At 40.1% G+C, this 18540-nt stretch overlaps 1 protein-coding gene across 1 annotated transcript in view; it reads right to left on the bottom strand.

Annotated features, from left to right (window-relative positions):
* The window catches only part of IGSF11 (immunoglobulin superfamily member 11), an 89943-nt gene extending 72244 nt beyond the window's left edge, over positions 1-17699 (bottom strand). The window contains exon 1 of the mRNA XM_024765356.1: positions 17629-17699. The gene's annotated coding sequence lies outside the window, so the exon portion shown is untranslated. The remainder of the gene's footprint in view (positions 1-17628) is intronic.
* Positions 17700-18540: the final 841 nt, after the last annotated feature.

The raw sequence follows: 18540 nt of genomic DNA, 5'->3' as shown, positions 1-18540 counted from the left end.
ATAAATAAAATTTTAAAAATTAAAAAATGAAATAAAATAAAACTACTACCTAGTATTTTGAAAATGTTCCTATTTTCTGGCCCAGTAATACCATCTCGACGACTCTATCTCAAGGAAACAAAGATGCAAAGATTTACAAAGAATTATTTATATTACAGGATTACTTAAAATGGTAAAAATTTTAAAACAATCTTAATGTCCAGCAAGAGAGAAGTGGTTCAGCAACAAACTATTATATAACTTTTTTTAAAACGCTTTTGAAAAGCCTTTAGGGAAAAGGGAAAATGATCATGCTCTAACATTAGGTGATAAAAAACAGGATATGAAATTCTATAAAAAATATTGCATCAAATATGTACACGTAAAATGTATACCATAAGGCCGTGTAATAATGCATATATATCCGATAAGGAAATTATTAGCTCTGATGGCTGATTAATTTATTATTTTTAATAGCATTTGTTTCTCCTAGCAATAAAGTATATAATTTATTTCAGACGATTTAGGAGGAAAAAACCAAAGAGAAAAAAAAGAAAAATTACCTGTAATGTCACTTCTCAGAGATGAAGACTGTTGGTGCATATTTCTGATCTTTTTCCCATGCGTTTATTATATTACTCTTATTATCACCTAGCAAGGCTACACACCTGTTTTTAGCAAGGGTTACTTTTTGTAGTAAAATGTTGCAAATTTATTTTTAAAACTTTCCGTGTGCAAAGAAATGCAGCCTCTTTCATTTCCATGGCTGATTTAATCATCCTTAGGCACCTCATGGGAAGTGGGAAAACAGATTTGCTAATCAGCAATATTTCAAACTCTTCCAGTTTAAACAATTCTTCAGTTTAAATATTTATCTATTAAAATCTGACTTGACAAAATTGCTGGTTTAAGTGGTCCCCTTTGGAGAACTCGGACAGACTCTCAGAGCTCTATGTCACCCCGTCCCCTTCTCCAGGAACACCCAAGGAGACAGTATATATGGGGGCTCACAAGATCCTTCCAGCGAGGGGGGAGAAGAGGGCCCTGATCTGAGTACTGTTGTCAGGTATAGGGCGGCTCTCTTCCTTCTACTGGTTCCTGCTGAAATGTGGCTGGTCCTGGGCTATTCCGCAAAGAGTTGCTGCCACTCACTATGGGGCCTGTGGCCCTAACAGCTGGCTCTGGTTGTGAAGCCGTGCACAGAGACCTCTTGACTCCAACACTAGGTGTCTGCGGGTCCACAGGCTCTTTCACACTCACACACCATATTCATTTCTCAAAACTCACAGCACTGTACACTAGAAAAAGGGTCAATTGTACTGTATATAAATCATTCCTCAAAAAAAGAGCTAATTTTTAAAGTGGTGAAGGGAAATTTGCCCAAAATGTTCACATTAGCAAAAAGAAAATCTCAAAATTAATGAATTAACCACATAATAGAAAAGTTTAAAAAAGAATAAAAAAGTAAACTTAAAAAAAATAGAAGAAAAGGAATTTTTTAACGTGATTCTAAGGTTTCTGGCTTGAGGTAAATGCGTGAAGGCAGGATGCAGTGGAGTAGTAAGGACATAGGAGTGAGCTGGACAACACCAGGGTGCACTGTTTACAGCCAATTTAAAAATAAAAATAATAATAATACAGCTCACAAAAGTCATCTTCTTCTTGTCACTATGAACCAGTAATTCTAAACAATGTCATTAATAAACTACTCCCTGGGCTCCCCTGGTGGCGCAGTGGTTGAGAGTCCGCCTGCCGATGCAGGGGTCACGGATTCGTGCCCTGGTCCGGGAAGATTCCATGTGCCGTGGAGCGGCTGGGCCCGTGAGCCATGGCCGCTGAGCCTGCGCGTCCAGAGCCTGTGCTCCGCAACGGGAGAGGCCACAACAGTGAGAGGCCCACGTACCACCAAAAAATAAATAAATAAACTACTCCCTGAGAAAATGTGCTGGTCTAAACATTTGCCATGGTTATTAAGTTTTAGTAGTATAATACATATGTAAACTTTGAATTAGCACATTTTTATTACTTATCCTTTAATAAACATTATATTCCACATGGAAGTTACTTCACAGAAATCACTAATTATATGAGATTTACACATATGTAATTATATGGCCTGGCCTCTGATACATGTTTATTTGAAAGAACTGGAGTTCACTTCAAATGCAGTTCCTGTCTTCAACCCACGTTATGTCTCCAACTACATGGTCCTGTGTTTGAAGAGTAGATTCTAAATAAACAGTGATTAGCACAGTGATTGTAAGGGAAGAAACACAACTTGAATTATTTCAAGTCTGTCTTTCTACCTGCAAATCATTCTCTGAACCTTGCAGAATTCACTTTTGGAAGTGTTTCTTCACATATTTTCCTTCTTTTTTCAACTATTATATCAATATAATTGCATTACTATAATTTACAAGCTTTCATTTTGCATTCTAATATTTATTTTGTTACTGGCATGAGAGAAAAATTTATTTCCTGGCCATTATTATTTGTTTCATTTCATGTTTATTACTGAAAGTAAAATAATTTTGTCATATAAAAAAGGAGGGTATCAAAAAATCTACTCTGGCTATCAAGTACTCTGGATAGGCCACTGGTGGGACCATTTACTAAAATAGGAAATACAGGTGGAAGAAGTGTTTGGGGGGAAATGATTTGGGGTCAATTTTAGACACTGAGTTTGAACTTCTAAGGGACTAGCAAATGAAAATGCTCATGATGTAGCCGGAAATACGGGTAAAGAGCAAGATCTAAGAGTCACAGACAAACAAATGGGCCATGAAGTCATGACAGTGAACAAAGGGTCATTCAAGGAAAGACAAAAATAAAAGCCAGAACTTCGTGGCACACCACATTTCAAGGGCAGGCAGAGGAAGGGGAACTGGGGAAAGAGAACAAGGATGAATGAGGATGGATAAGGCAAGTACCTGGAGAAGGGAAAAATATGGTGGGGGGTGGGGGTGTCGGGGGGAGAGTAACACAGGCACAAAAAAACACAAAATCAATTTGTATGTTAAAGTCAATTTATGAAGAAACCTGCAATCAACCACACTGGATTTGGCAACCAGGATGTCTTTGGTGGTCTTTACAAAAGCAGTCCACAAAGGGTAGTAGATCTGGCCATTTTGCTAAAACATAAAACTGCAGAATGAGAAGCCCATGTTCCTAACCCTAGGTGAACCAGAGTGGACTCACTGTGCTCCAGTGATCTACAGAAATAAGGTCCCTGAACCACACGCACCAGGATTATCAGAGACACTTGTTTAAAACTGCTGATTCAAGGGCCCTACTTCAGACCTTTGAATCAGAACCTAAGGAGTTAAAACTCAAGCTTAGGTATCCTTAGTAAGCTCCCGAGGTAATCCCATGCATACTAAAACTTGAGGATCGCTGCACCATATGCTCTTCACAGTCCATTCTCCCTCTGACATTCTGTAGTTCAGTAATTTGTCTCTCTGAAAATAGGATGCTACAACAATAATTACTAGCATCCACCCAGAAGTCAAAAACTACATGATAAAAATACAATAATCAGAAGTACTCAGGGCAAAAATAACACTTCTGCTCTTCATTTACATCAGCTCATTTCAATCATGATTACCATCATTCTAATGAGGGTTGAGGAAGTACACTAGCCAGGGGGGAGAATTATGTTCATGGGTAGACAAGAGACCACGGAGATGAGGGTTGAGGGCCAGGTGAACTATGTAAAACAAGAATGAAAAGAAAAAGCTCTGTTTGGTGGTACTGAGGTGCTATAAAGAAGTCATGCAACCTAAAAGCACTATAAAAGTAATCTAAAAAGATTACTATTATTAGATACATTAAAGATATTCAGTGTGATTGCCTTTCTTTTGATTTGGGGAAAAAAACTATATTTCTACTTATTTATATATAGAGATAGACAGTCACTGTTTTTATCTATGTATAGAAACAGAGAATCAATTTTCTTTTCCTTAGGGAGGCAGCAATTTTAATTAATACTCCCTAATTGGTATTGATTTGAATTGACTACTGACAGTCTTATGATGGGCCTAGCTGCCAAGCTTCCTGGGTCAGGAGCACAATGAGCTCCACTATGTACAGAAACCTTTTGTTTTCAGTGGTTTCCGACTAGGCAACATTTTTTAGGTCTCAGAATACTGGAGCCAGAAGGATCCTTGGGAGGCCCTCTAGTGCAGCCTGCCACACACTGTTTTCTAAAAATCACTCTAGCACCTCCCCACTCCCACTTGAAGCCTAAAGGATGTGCTTGTTTCCCTTGAGTTTTTCCAGTCACTCCCTCTTGACTCATCTGTGGCATTCTGTATATTGGACTACCTTGGGGAAAGATGGCTCTTGGGTATCATTACACTCTGGGTTTGCATACTTGCTTTACAGATTTGTAAGTAAAATAGCAAGTGGGAAAAAAAGTCAGAAGGTTGGATGGGTTATATCTATGACTGTATTTTTTTTTTTTTTTTTTTGCGGTACACGGGCCTCTCACTGTTGTGGCCTCTCCCATTGCGCAGCACAGGCTCCGGACGTGCAGGCTCAGCGGCCATGGCTCACGGGCCCAGCCGCTCCGTGGCATGTGGGATCTTCCCGGACCGGGGCACAAACACGTGTCCCCTGCATCGGCAGACGGACTCTCAACCACTGCGCCACCAGGGAAGCCCTATGACTGTGTATTAACCACAGTGTTTCAGAAACAAGTAACACACAGGTAGATAATGAGCGCAAATCAGAGGATGGGAAAGAATGGGCAGAGCTAAAGAGAAAAGGAAAGGGGCTCAGGGTTGAGGACTTCCTACCAGTATGTCACAGGCTGAGAAAAGGGTCTGAAATACTAGCTTAAGGTAAGTACACACATTACAGCAAATACACAAGTTACCTGCAGGAAGAAGGGCAAGGCAAGAGGAGAAGGTGCAAAACCAAAAGAAGAAAAGACATTTTATACTTTTAACTAGCTGTTAGGTTTCGTTTTTTTAAGGCTCTGAGCATATGGCTCTTTCATAGGTAATCTAACCTATTTTAGCACCAAATAAGATCACTTCTAGACCACCTCACACAAACAAAACATCTGTCTTATTTATGAAGGCCCGTAGAAGAGAAGATTCCACAAACTCATTCTTGTAGGCAACTTCCATCTCCATATCATGAATCTCCAATGATATAGATAAGGATTTCCAGACTTAGGTTAGTACAAAGGTAGCATTGAGATAGTATGTCAAAGACTACATATTTACCCAAATAAAAGGCAACCAGATTACAGTGATAAGGGCCAGATTTAGATTTAAATTTAAGATAGCCAAGTGAAAGAATCTTTTTGCCACTTCCTAGTCTCTACATCCAGTTTATTCTTTCATAAACTGAGTATCCCGCAGCTTAACCCAGCAGCCCAGTGCTCCTTCCTCTTCCTTTGTCTCATTTCCATTCCCAGGACATCTCTGGAATGCGCAGGGTTCTGCCTGCACAGGAGGTGGTAACACAGCACCATGTCTAGAAGAGACAACTGCTCCCATTGCCTTCTGTAATTCTACCTAATAGATAAGCTGGAGAAGGGAAAGGAAAAGGGAAAAAAAGGACACGTTCCAAACTTAACCGGGTACTGAAGGAGGGCTCTAACTTAACCACATTGTTATATTCTCAGTGAAGTAACCCAAGTTCTAAAAGTTACTAAACATAAGGGGATGCCAAATACTGAGTTTCAAAAATTAATGCCAAAAACATTAAACTCAAAGACAAATATATATATATATATATATATATATATATATATAAAATGTGTCAAGTAAATGTCCAGGTATTCCACTCATTAAAGTAAAAGATTAAGAGGCTTATAAAGGCCATTGATCATAGTATGACCTGTGTTAAATCTCTCCTCTAGGCTTTCTTTACATTCTCTATTAAGAGTTAGACATGACTGTATAAGAATCTACTGTTTTGGCAAACTGATGACCCAGAACAAACTATTTCACTTTCCACAGCTGTCAATCATGTACCCAAGAATCATCTTTTAAAAGTTAAATATAAGCATTTCTAAATGAAGCTGCCGGGCTTCCCTGGTGGCACAGTGGTTAAGAATCTGCCAGCCAACGCAGGGGACATGGGTTTGAGCCCTGGTCCGGGACGATCCCACGTGCCGCGGAGCAGCTAAGCCCGTGCGCCACAACTACTGAAGCCCGTGCGCCTAGAACCCATGCTCTGCAACAAGAGAAGCCACTGCAACGAGAAGCCCGCACACCGCAACGAAGAGTAGCCCCCGCTCACTGTAACTAGAGAAAGCCCGTGCACAGCAACGAAGACCCAATGCAGCCAAAACTAAATAAATAAAATAATTAAAAAATAAAATAAAATAAATGAAGCTGCCTCCAGCACCTGCCACTCTGCTCCTCAGTCGCTGTGCCACATGTCCAGCCCTCAGGTCCTCCAACATACCCGGCCATTTCCAACTTCAAGACAACAGCCTCTTCTTTGACCCTTTTACTCTCTAATTCCTATTTGCTTTTCAGGTGTCAGCTTAGACATCACTTCCTTAAAGCACCCTTCTCAGAAAGGCCCCCTTTCCTATGCATTCTTTCTCATAGTACCAGGTGTTTTTTTCTCATCAGCATCTATTGAAACATGTTAAATAAATAAGTGCGTGAGCAAGCAAGTAAATAAATATAGTTGTACTGTTTTCTCTTTGTAGAGGATTTTCTATTTATTTTATTTCATTTTTTTATTATTCACTGGCAAGCAGTATCACCAAACAGGGCAAGGATTCCGCCCAAAGTTAATGCATCTTCTTCCTTACTCTCACAATAAGGGCACACTTTGGAATAACCTTACTGTGACAGGGTCATTACCAGTAGAAAAGTGTGTGTGTGTGTGTGTGTGTGTGCATGTGCGTGCATGTGTATGTATACACACACATGTGATTTTTTTTGAGAGCTTCTTAATTAAAAAAAAAAACAACTCAGATAAGATTGCATTAAAAGCAGAGTATTACAAAACTCAAGTTGTTTGTAAGGGGTCATTTAAGGACTTAAAAAATATTAGATGCACTATATACTTTTACATGTAAAAAACAATACATGTTTTATAGGTCATCCCTGAAGAGGGGCATACGGCTGACTTCTGCAAAATGGGTTCTGCGTTCTCCTGTGGAACTGGGGGAAAGAGATGCATAGCTGGGGAGGGTGGGGAAGGGGAACAGGATAACATGTGGCTGAAGCCTCTCGAGTTTCAGCTCCTGCCTTCCTTTCCCAGGTCTCCTGCCTGCCCTGGACCTTCAGGGAATTATTATAGCCAGAGAGGTAATATGCAAAAGGAAGATCCAGCCTCTCCAAAACAAAATGGAGGACGACCCCTCTATGAAGAGGCTCCAAATACTGAATAAAAAAGAAAGTACAGAACAGGACAGGAAACCAGCTGAGTTTCTTTCAAGCAAACAAATGAAACACAGAACTACAATCTGTGATAAAATTATTCTTGCGGTCAAGGGACCGCAATTAATGTCACATAATTAAAAAAACTTAAGACAGAGCATTTGCTTTCTCTATCCCTTCAATAACTCTGAGCAAGTATTAACTAAAGAGGTTAAACCTGTAGGTGCCCACATTCCAAAGGTCTTTTTACCGAAGTATACGACTGCATTAAAACAGAGTACTTATTCAGCTACCTATTTTTAAGTGACACCTGAAAAACGAACACCATCAAGCTTTCTAAAACTAGAGCAAATCAGCTTTGTTTCACTTGTGGGAGCATGCATCCACCCACTGCTTGCTTCTAGACAGTATGGTACCGGCACAAAAGCAGAAAGATAGATCAATGGAACAGGATAGAAAGCCCAGAGATAAATCCACGCATATGGTCACCTTATCTTTGATAAAGGAGGCAGGAATGTACAGTGGAGAAAGGAAAGCCTCTTCAATAAGTGGTGCTGGGAAAACTGGACAGGTACATGTAAAAGTATGAGATTAGAACACTGCTTGCTTCTTTTATCTAACTGCTAGAGTGGTAGAGATGTAGAAATACACAGCAAAAACAGATAAAGATAAACTTTGTCTCACATGCACAATATAAACAGCTATGGCTTCTACCCTGCTAATTAATGAGTAATTTTCCATTATCTGCTCTTGCCCATCATGTGCTAATATTTAAGAGAATGCAAGAAAAATATGGGGGCGTATGACCCATATTCCCAAGAAGTGTATCATCTAGTCGGAGAAATAAAGACTAATGGCTGTAGAACAAAAATCAAGGCACAAATAGCACTATGTAACTAAGGGCTAGGCAGTATTGTAATTTTTTTAAACCAAGACCATTGTGATTTTGAAATTTAAAAAAAAAAAACCTTTTAAAAAGGCAGTACAATCTGAGCTGAATCTTGAAAATGGATAGGATTTAGACTGGCATAAAAGAGGAGATGCACAGTCCCTGTCTGAACATAAAGAGGAGAAATATAAGCAAATAAAGAGTAGTTGGGTGAGATGCTGAGGGGTTCTCTGGCAGACATGAGGCTAAGGAGGAGACCAGCCTGCCTAAATGAGAGGTTCAATTTGGAGCACAGTGGGAAACAATGGGGTAGAACTCGACTATGAAGAATCTGGAAATCCAGGCCATGTACTGCAAACAGCGTAGGTAGATTCCTCCACACGGAAAGCAGCAACATTAGGAAGGCAGCACTGGAAAGGAACTAGAGTAACAGGTACACATACTGCAAAGCACCATCTCAAGCATGCAGGAAATTGGAGTTTATTTCTGTATAACTGAATTTCATTTCTGTTTGGGCGCTACCATTCCACTGAATGGTAAAAACTGAATTTCAATCAATTCAGGGTAATCTCAATCAATTTCTGGTTTCTTCTTTCTCAAAGGTTATATCTAAATGCCAAAGGATTACAAAATGCTAGATTTGGGGGATCTGGGGACAGGATGGGTGAAGACCATCATTTGCCTTTATCCCCGCAAATACCTGAAGCTCTTCCACCAACAGGTCTACCCAGATCCTTCCCTCATCCTCCTCATCCCTCCCACAAGCCTTCTCCAAGTCTGGCTCTCTCCTGGCCACATTTATACCCCCCCTGTGCACACAAAGGCACCTCCTGTTGCCACCTAAATTATCCTGGCCATGGGAATTGGCATAGCTACCTCAGCTCCATCTACCATGCTGGGCACGGGGATCTCTGTGCCACCACGTCAAGCTCTACTTTTCTGAGGACAGGAAGAGCAGATTTGGAATCTTCCACACCAATTCCCTTTCTCCCTGGAACCTGACTTCGAAAATTGAAAAGTCAAAAACTTGACTTTTTTATACTATAGAATATGCTGTGTTTAATCTTTTCATTAAAAACTAAGTCAGAGTGCCAAACGAAAAGAAGCGTAAGTATAAGAGAAACCATAGGGAGGGGATGGCCACTGGTTAATACTGCAAACATTATCACATCAAACTAAGTGGGAAATAAAGAGGACCTGAACCAGGGGATCTTTGGAAATGGACAGTAAATAGGTAAGGTGAGAGATATTAAAAGGAAAAATTGATGGGAATGTTTAACAGAAGTAAAGGATACTGAATAAGAGAGAAAATAAAATCATCCCATGGTTTTTCTAGCCTTTGAGATTAGGAAAATAATGGCATTATCAAAACAGACACCAGATTAGAGTGAAAAGGTTCTGAATTTGGTTTTGAATTACATTCACATAGGTTTTTCTGGTTCAAGATCATGACTTAAAATACCAGCAGAAAAAGGATTCCAGACTTATTCTAGAAATTAGTACTACTGAGTTGTTTCTCAGTAATACATTCATTACTATGGTTTTCAAATTCTATCAGACTTCAAATAGATACACAGTTTTATGAAAGAGACAGCACAACTGATCTTTTAAAAAAGTTCTTAAGACCTTCAAACCCTAAAATCTGCCTTTCCATTCACACTTCTCTATTAAACAGTCTCTTCATTTATAGGAATAGGTACATAGGTTACTTATTCTTTGGGAAAAAAAATATTTAGCTGAAAAAGAAACCAAGAATAATGCTGTGCTACCTTCACACACACAGAGCTGGGCAGCTAAAACAGAACAGGCAACAATAGGCCGACAAAAACGAGCCTGGCCCAGCTCTCCACACCCCACCAAAGCCGGGAGGGGAATCCTGGTGAGCCCTGGAACTGACAGATGATCCTACTGCTATCTCACTAACTAAATCTCTAACCAGAGAACAACCTGAAGAAATATATAACTAGAGTCAATTATAGTGTTTGAGAGTAAAAAGCACTGAATGACTGAAGCACACAACGGGCATGCATGGCATGGACACAGACGGGGCAGAGAGCAGAGAACGACTTTCAAGTTATAAATTACTAGGTCAGCTCCAGTCAAATTAGCGAACTTTAGGGAGTGAAAATCAGGTAACAGAAAATAAATACCTAAGGGAAAACATTTTATGCATGAGCATGAAAAACAGAACATCAAAAATTGAGGATTATGCCAGGACATGTGGTTTGATCTTGATTCTGAGATACAGTTCCTCAGTTCAGTAACACTGATTATCCTAAAGAGAAGTGACAGGAAGAAAAAGGGAGAATAAAAGATTGAAAGTATAGTAGGTAGACAAAGGAAATGCATCCTTTCTCCACTCACCTTTTTAAGCCCTTCCTTGCACCTTAATATTTTAGCGTGTAAATTAAGAATGAAGAATGGCATGTTCAAGATAACATATTCCTAAACTCATATTTAAATCTATTAGTAAAAAGGTATTTAATCAAAAATACCTAAAACTCCAATTATTATTGCTGTACACTGAAGATAAATATTAGAACAAGACGCATTTCTTTTTTTTTTTTTTTTGGGTTCACACAAAAAAAAAATATAAAAAAAAGCCATTTTTTTTTTTTTTTTTTTTTTTTCGCATTTCTATCTTTAAGGAGCAACTCCCAAGTCCATGAGAACAGAAAGGGGGTATTCAATGTCTTCTTTGCTTTGGAGCTTCTTCTCACTAAATTTTGATCTACAGACTTGAGGTTTGGGGGTTTATTCCTGTCTTTCTCTCCAGTCCCAAATGGACAGGACTAAACAACCAATTATTCCTGTAGGGTCCAGACACCAGGATCTGAATGCCCGACTCCTCATGGTCCTAAAAACCCATGAAAAGGTACAATCTCTTCAAATTACATATTTTTTTAAAATATAAGGTTTGGGGAATTCCCTGGAGTCCAGTGGTTAGGACTCGACGCTTTCACTGCCGGGGCCCGGCGTTCAATCCCTAGTTGGGGAACTAAGATCCAGCAAGCTGTGCAGCACGGCCAAAAAAAAAAAGGTTTAAATTTATTCAAATTGAAAATATTAAGCTATATCTAGTCTCATTCACATATTTTCAAGTCACCTCCTTACTATTCTGTACTTTTTCTGTCTCCCAATGCACTTACCACCTCCTAACGTAGTATACATTATCCTTATTTTTCTTACTGTTTATTGTCTATTTCTCCTTGCAGTAAAATGGAAGCTCTGTGAGGGCAAGGATCTTCACATTTTTCATATCAGAGAATACTTGCTCAATAAATAGCTGTTGAGTGGATGCATGTGCATAGTCTGTGCAATTCCTGACACCCTATAAATTTGCCATTTTGAAGCAACAAAATCCATGTGCCTGAAACATAAAGTATGGTTACAGGGCTGGACAGCTGTATCCTGGACACTTTGGACAGACTCCATGGCTGAATCTGTAAAACCTAGAGCTCAATGCTTTGGAGATATAATTCAAGGATAAATGGAACAGTTTCAGATATGCAGACCAGGATCTCACTGGCATAACTAAAATAAAGAGTTAAGTAGCCTTGGAGAACTAAAATATGGACACCTTTCATGAAGAATTAACACCTTCTTAAAGTAGAGTTGGGATAAGGCATAGATCACACTATAAATGAATAAGGAGTTGGAGTCAGTTACCTTCAAGTGATGCTAGGACCCAGATAAAGATGCAAGACACTGAGAAAGACATCACAGCCACGCTCTCCCTGGCTGTTTCCACTTGGAATGTGGATACCAATCCCCTCTATTTTTAATATCTCCTTTTCTTTCTTCTCTCAGCACTCACTCCCAGCCTCCCCCTCCCAGTGTTTTGCCCCTCTGCTGCTCTCTCACCCGGGCATATGCCCCGCCCAGCAGGAGCAGAACTTGTCATATGCACAGAGACCAGCAGGCCTCTCCTGCCCACCACCATGTGCCAAGCTCAGCAGTGGCCTGGCACACATAAATAAGTTCTGATCTGAATAGAGTGGAGCACGGACAGCCCCTAGAATTAAGTGTTCCATGCACACAGCCCTGGGCACGCACCCAGACGCTAAACACACTCAGTGCATCCAGGATAAATCCCCTTAAAACGGGAGAAAATGGTTGTCTCTGTCAACCGTTCAATGACATCAGGGCTCTGACAGAAGAGTAAACGAAGAAATGCAGTAAAGACCCAGCTCATTTCTTTAAGCTGATTTGCCCGCCTGAGTTCCCAGAGACTCGGTGCCACAACTGCTTGAAATTAAGAACAAGATGGGCCACCTTGATCTCTAAAGTTCTTCCACATCTAAAGGCCTATGGTTCAATCACCACCAACTTTTCAGCATCTATCATGTTATAAACAACTATTCCGAGCACTGTAAGGACTATTCAATAAAAATGTAAGAGAAAATAGTGGTAGAAAATAATTAGGATAGTTAAGTACTGAGGTAGACCTTGAAGGATTTAGAACTCAGAGAAATAAAGAGGTTTTCAGAAAACAGCAATAGCATGTGCAGAGATGCAGCAGTGGACGTGAACATGAAACATTCTTAAGACAGGGAAGACACTAGACTAGCTGGAAATAGTAGGGTTCATGTAGAAGAGCCGTGGTTGATAACGTGGGTCAGTAACCTTTCAGGGGACCTTGAATGCCAGGGTAAGAAGTGTGGCATTGTGGGCAATGTGGAAAACACGTGAATTAAAAGAGAGACGAAAATGAAGTGATGTTTCATAAAAATGTATTTGGTGGCCTCAGGTAGGTTGAATTGGAGTAGATAATGACTTGATAAAGATCAGTTGGAAAATAATGCAACAGTTCAGTTATTGGTGATGAGAATCACCACTAGTGTACTGGCAACTGAAATGAAGATGAAAGGGCAAAGAGGGAGACAGAGCAGGAAGGAGGAGCTGTCAGCCCTCACGAGAAGTCCCTTCCAGGACGTGGAATGGCACACTAATCCTAGCTGGTTGTGCAGAGTGGCACTGCGGTCCTATCCGAGGGATCCCACAATAGTTTAGCACATCTTTGTTACAGTACCTAACCCCCTTGCCCTTCTTCAGTGCACAAACCAAATTCAGGTGACTGGCTCCCCAAAAGAGAGTTCTGTACATCTCTAATCAATGCTGTCTCCTTTCAATTCTCCTTCTCCTTTTCTCCATTCCTGCCTTCCAAGCAGCTCAGTGTCAAAATTTTGGAGAGAGGTTTCCACCACAATCACCACTCCACAGAGCCCTTCTCCTCTCTTTCTTCTACAACCTTTCTTCTCTATTACCTTTTGAGTTCATCTCATTAAAAACATGTTTGTCAAGATACCTAGTCACCATGGTGATAGGAAAGCAACATTACAGAGAAGAGAAAAAACTGCCCTTCTTCTTTTAGTAGCTTAAACATTTCTCGGTTTCCATCAGTTTACCTAAAAGATTAGGCCGTTAATCTCCAGTCTCTCAAAATAAGCCTGCAAACAGCTCAACCCTCTTTCCAAGACCAATACAATATATAGTGCAAGCCTCAGCCTAATTGCTCTAATTACATGAAGAACATAATGAGATACAGCAGCAGATGGCTACAGATTAAATTTGACAGAGAAGAAATTCTCCTGTCTCATCCTTTTATTGAAGAAACTTTGCCTTGAAAAAGAGAAATTAAACAAAAAAAATCAAAAAATCATTTTGTTCACAGAGCCAAATGTATATTTTTAAGTGCCATTCCACTTTTCTATTTTCTTCAGTAGTACCTGTCCTTAAAAAAATAATTCACTCATTTCATGTAGGTTTCTGTTACTACATATAACAAGATAAGTTTGTACCCCCGATGAACAAATGGTGCGCTCATAGAAAGTCTGTCCGAAGTTTATATAATAAATCGTATACTTCCACAAACCTGTTCTAAAATCTCAAAGATGTGCTCTATCAAATATAAAATTGGGGGACTGGGGTTATTTGAGCCTAACAACAGAAAGTCTCTATCTAAACCACTGTTAGCTCAGCTTTTCACAAGAGATGGAGTGTCAAACTTCCAACCACCATGTTAATACTCTTTAAACTCAATATCCAAAAGTGAAGTCACCATCTTCTCCTTAAAAATAAGTTTGCTTTCCCAATTTTTTTTCTAGCTAACGGTAACAACCGGCTCTAACCTTGGAGCTATCTTTTCAAACTCCTTTCATGCTGTTGTCAATGCTATCAAATGGTATCTGATAAACTCGTTCACTAATAAAATTATCAATTACCACTCCAGAACACAACTGTTTGAAGTTTAACAAGATACAAGAAGCTTTAAAACAAGTAGATTTCTATTATAGGATATGGGGCAAGAAAAAGAAGGGCAAAGAATTCTATCACCCAGTCATAAACTTACGTGAAACCTCTTTCAAAAAGAAAAATTAATGTGCCTGTCTCAACCCTGTCTGTTTCCTTAAAAAAATCCCTTCCTCTCTCCTTAATACCTTCACTGAAAAGGCCTCTGCTAAAATTGACTCAACAGTTTCTTTCATTTGGTATTCAACTAGTCAACAACCATAACAGCCATATTACATTAATCCTCATAGACTACATTGTGCCTCAGTAACAAATTAACTCTGAAATCTCAGCAGCTTTAAACAAAGTTTATTTCTTGCTCACACAGTGTCCTCTAGGGATCCAGAAGCTCTCTACTAAATGGTGACTCAGGGACTCAGTCAAGTATGACCTTGTGAATCCATCATATGAAGGTCTCTACAATCCACATGAGGGTCTCTACAATCCATGTGGCAAAGTGCTTTGGCTCATAAATGACACCTGTCACCTCCACTTATAATCTACTGTTTAGAATAAATACATGGTCCCAACCTAACCCACAAGGAAGGAAAGAAAAAGCAGCCAGGACCTGGCTCTAAAGAGGAAAATAAAACAGGACTAGGTGATCACGTAGCATTGTCTCTAACACCATGAGGCACTTACTCTATGCCTAATGAACTACCGTGCGTCTGGAAGTCTTTATATGTGTTAACATCTTTAATATCCACAACCACCTCGAGATAGGTATTATTATTATTATCCCATTTTACAAACAAGGAAATTGAGGTCCAAAGAAAGTTAAGTAACTTACCCAAGCTAGTAAGAGGCCTAGCTGGGATTCAAATCCAAGCAACGGGCTCCAGAATACATTATGTCACACTGCTTCTCAAATATGCAAGACACAGTGCTAGGCACTGTTGAGGATATTGGTCTTCAAATATTTATAAGCCTATCATATGAAAGAAGTATTTAGATATATTCTATTAAGTCTTAAGAGGACAAAATAAGAAGCAGTACTGAGACAAAAAATTAAGTGAGAGAGTTATTTCTGAGTGCCTATTATAAGCCAGACACCATTCTAGAGACTGTATGTTCCTCTCATCTAAGCATCAAAACACTCCCACAAAGTGGGTATTATTATTCCAGTTACACAAATGAAAAAAAAAAAAAACCAGACTCAGAGAGATTAAGTAACTTGACTAGGATATTATGCAGAGCTAAGATTTAAACCCAAATTAATCTGGCTTCCAAGCCTGTGCAATTTCCCACTACGTCTCACTGTTTTTCAATATAGAAATAACACATACAAATCTCAGCCTACAAATCAGATGGGCAAGAAATGTAACTTCATTCTCTTCATTTTTTCAGTAACTAAACTTAATTTTCATTGTGAGCCCCCACTGAGCTGAGAGGCAGAAACTTAATCTTTGCGGTTTTGCTGTGAGGTCTTACGGAGAAGTTCACTCTCCTCTAGAATTCATCAAACCTTCCTAGAGGTTCTCTCAAGCACAAGGCCAATATCTGGGCTCTCTCAACTCCCTATCTGACTCTCCCTCAACTTGTCTACAAAATCTTCTTTCCTGACTTTTCCAAATTTAGTTTTATAGTCAGACCCAGGCTTTGTAATTTCTGAAATTCAAAAACCAGACACTTGCCTCTTCTCTGCATTCTGCTGAGGTGTCTCTTCCCCCACTGCTAACCAGAAAAAGTAAAACCGTCAGAGGGCAGCAGAAAATACCAGGAACAGAAAGTACATTGTTTAACATATCACAGTAGCACGTGTTTATATTATAAAGAAAGCCTTTTGACAACTGAAGCTGCTGAAAATGAAGTCAGTCATACGAGACAGCAAACTTCCCAGTATAAGAAGTATTTAAGGCAAGCGTGGTCATGTCGCTAGAGCAATACAGAGGTTTAACAGGTATATTTGGAGGGTGGGGGTGGGAGAGGTGGCAGTGACTGAACCTAGAATATCTGTCATCTCAATGGATAGTAGGAGAGAGAGAAAGAAAAATAAAAAACAGGCAAAGCTATAATTTTAAGGATGCCAGAAGAGCATGGCTGATTTTCTATGCATATTCACGTGGAAGAAGATAGAAGAGGACAGGTTATCATAAACCTCAATACTGACAAGAGGAAAATTAAGGAAAACACGTATAGCCCACAAAGGAATAGAATGAGAACATCCAAGAATATGATTTCCTAAGGTCCGCTGAAATAAGAAACAAAGAAGAGAGAGTGGTAGGAGGAAAGGTGAGGGTGTGGAAGATTATCCAAAAAATTCTGACCTGTAAGGACTCTGTCACTGAACGCTGCTGCTCAGCGACAACTTGATGCTGATCTAAAACTGCAGAGCCCGCAGGAGACAGAAGCCAGGGCGTGCCGAGTGAGAAGACAGAAAGCCACTGGAGCCGAGACCTTACGCTTATCCCTCTCACAGCCTAGGGAATACATCCTGATTGTTCTAATAATTTTCTCTCAACTTCTGTCTAAGAGCTAATGATAAAATAATAATAAATTACTAAGAAGCACTCCCAGAGGCATCAGAAGTTATGCTAAGCCCCATTAAAATGCAGCTCAGAGTTATTGAAAGTATCATATTAAAATTTAAGACCCTTCAAAATTCAACCTTATTTAATTTCAAAGCAGTATTTCAAACCAAAAGGCCCTATGGGGGTTGAGAGAGAAAAGGGAAATAGCAATATCCTATCTCTACTAAGGAGAGAACTGAGGTAGGAGGGGAAGGGGATCTATTGGACATTTTTAATGACAGCTTCATTTGTGATATATTATAAATGTCTGTCCCTCTGTCACAGTGCAAGGACAAAGCGACCATTTTACTTATTGTTTCCTATGTCGTTATTATCGATCAAGGTGAAAAGCTACATTTCTGGCTCAGACCTCCCTTAAGCCCTAGTCCCATGTATCAAATTGCTTCCTGGTTTTCCCTTCCCTTGGGTCACATTCCACAAGCAGCACACATTCAATTTATCCAAAACTGAATTTATCATCTTTTTCCAAAACCTGACCTTCCTCCTTTATTATTCTCCATTCCTATGCAGCCAAGACAAGAACCTAGGAGATTCCCCCAGATGCTTTTTCATTCTTTAAGATGAAGGAGTCACAGATTCTTACCTCCTCAGTTACTCTCAGTTGGTGTCCTCCTCTTCATCCCTTCTGCCATCTTCATCTCTCCTCTGAACCCCTGCACCAGCCTCTTAGCATATGTCCCCCCTTCTCCTCACCTTGTCTCCCACCAACAGATTCCATGCCCTCGCACCAGACGGATGCTTCTAAAATGCAAATTTGATCATGCCACACCTCAGAAGAGAGCCTTGCGATGACGAGCCCGTTCTCCCCAAGAGACAAACCAAGTTTCTCAGCATGACAGAAAGGCCTTCCACGGGCCGGTCATCAGCAGCTCCACCGCCCAGCACTGGCCGTATCACACATCGATACAATGAAGCCAGCCTGAACGACTTGCGCTGCATGCCCCATGCTACTTTACACTTTTTGGTCTTTTGCGTGTAGTTCCCTCAGCCTGGAACCTCCTTCCTCCCTTCAACAAGCCACAGTTCAAAACCCCATTCCTCCAGGAACTCTTCCCTGACTTTCTGCCATCCCTTCTGCTCCTCTCGCCTTAGAAGCGAGTGGCCTGCCTCCACATTTGCAGAGCACACCAGCCGCACCGCCACAGCACCCATCACACCCTCTGCAAACACCGCTTGCTTCTCTGTATTACCCGTGAGACTGCCAACAGCTCAGGGAAGCTGTCTTCTCCTCCACTCACAGTGCCTGGTGCCCAAGAAACATTCACTAAACTTCTTTCATTACGTGCCTCGATTTCTACTTGATGCCATTTGTAACATTTTCACTACAGGTACAAATGAGGGATTTATAGTAAGAAATATTGTGTATGCTTAATGTAACAGGAAAATGGCAAGGATCCTTTATCATCCTTCCGCAGGTCAGCCGGGTACCACACCAAGTACACACCTTCACGTGATGCATAATGCTTAAAATAGTAGTGGCAATATCTTGCTTTTA

Source organism: Neophocaena asiaeorientalis, unplaced genomic scaffold (genome assembly GCF_003031525.2).
Source record: "Neophocaena asiaeorientalis asiaeorientalis breed wild unplaced genomic scaffold, Neophocaena_asiaeorientalis_V1.1 scaffold500, whole genome shotgun sequence".
Taxonomy (NCBI): domain Eukaryota; kingdom Metazoa; phylum Chordata; class Mammalia; order Artiodactyla; family Phocoenidae; genus Neophocaena; species Neophocaena asiaeorientalis.
This window is presented reverse-complemented; position numbering and strand designations above follow the sequence as displayed.